Genomic DNA, 1,350 nt, shown 5'->3' with positions numbered 1-1,350 from the left:
TTGCTGTGAGCTGTGATGCCATGGCACTCTACCCAGGGGGATAGCTTGAGTCTCCGTCTCAAAAACAAACAAACAAACAAAAAAAAACAATAAAGATATAATGCCCAAGGGTGTTTTCCTAACCATATCTTGTAAATGACAGCTCCTCTCTGGTCATGGTCTTAATAACAAGGCAGCACTGTTCTGGGAGTCAAAGAATAAATAAATTCAAATTTCGTGATACCCCAAATTAATGTCCCTTAAAGTTCCTGTGGTCCCAAGTAGTAAGTTATCACCAGAGCTCAGGCCATGAGACAGTACGATTCTGGACTGAGAGCGAAGACCCTGTCCAGAGCCTGCACTCCCTCCCCAGGGCCTCTCTCTGTATTATCCTCCAATTACAGAGTGAAAGGGGCCCTGCCAATTCTATGTGTTACTCATAAGGAACGTCTCATCACAGTGGCATGGAGGAATAATAACTTCTTTTCAAGCAGTGATATTCTCCACCCCTATTAAAACACCTGGATTAAAAGACCTTTATTTTTCCATAGCAGTGTTACTCAGAATAGCCAAAAAGTAACAAACAACCCAAGTGTCATCAGTAGATGATGCATGTATTAGGTGTTTTAAAATCGTTCCTTTAATGCAATTCATACTAGTAATAGTAATTTCAAAATAGCAAAGAGAGCAAGTTAGATTTTTACTAAATACAACTGGTCATCTTAAAATCATGATCAAAGAGGGGATTCAGGCACCTGCTTTCTTGCATTAAACAACTGCATGAGGTACATTGTAGAAAAATTGAATCTGGGAGGTGGAGAGTGAAAGAGGGCAGGGGAGGGGGTGGCGCCTGTGGCTCAAAGGAGTAGGGCGCTGGCCCCATATGCTGGAGGTGGCGGGTTCAAACCCAGCCCCGGCCAAAAACTGCAAAAAAAAAAAAAAAAAAAAAAAAGAGGGGCAGGGGAGAGAAAAACTTATTTATGTTCCAGAGCAGGGGCAGCGCCTGTGGCTCAAAGGAGTAGGGTGCTGGCCCCATATGCTGGAGGTGGCGGGTTCAAACCCAGCCCCGGCCAAAAACTGCAAAAAAAAAAAAAAAAAAAAAAATCTAAGTTCAATCCTTCTGGGACAGCTCATAACATGAGCAAGAATTAGAGGGAATCCAGTAATCTCACAGATTATTTTTTTTTTAATGACCAAACTTCTCTGTTATATGAAGCAGTCCCAGAAACTTCTGTGTAAGATCATCATGATTTAACCTCACCTGGAGAGGGCACCGCAGGTTTCCAGTGTTTGTACCATATTATTTCACAACACTCAGCCATCCTTGCTTGAATGTAGGAAGGACCAATCAAGATAACATAAATCTGTCCT

At 42.2% G+C, this 1,350-nt stretch overlaps 1 protein-coding gene across 2 annotated transcripts in view; it reads right to left on the bottom strand.

Annotated features, from left to right (window-relative positions):
• The window catches only part of TUBB1 (tubulin beta 1 class VI), a 5,744-nt gene that overhangs the window by 3,349 nt on the left and 1,045 nt on the right, over positions 1–1,350 (bottom strand). The gene's annotated exons all lie outside the window — the stretch shown is intronic.

The sequence above is a fragment of the Otolemur garnettii genome, unplaced genomic scaffold, assembly GCF_000181295.1.
Source record: "Otolemur garnettii isolate 467f Iridium unplaced genomic scaffold, OtoGar3 scaffold00023, whole genome shotgun sequence".
NCBI lineage: Eukaryota > Metazoa > Chordata > Mammalia > Primates > Galagidae > Otolemur > Otolemur garnettii.
Note: the sequence above shows the minus strand (reverse complement) of the source record. Positions and strands in the feature narration are given on the sequence as shown.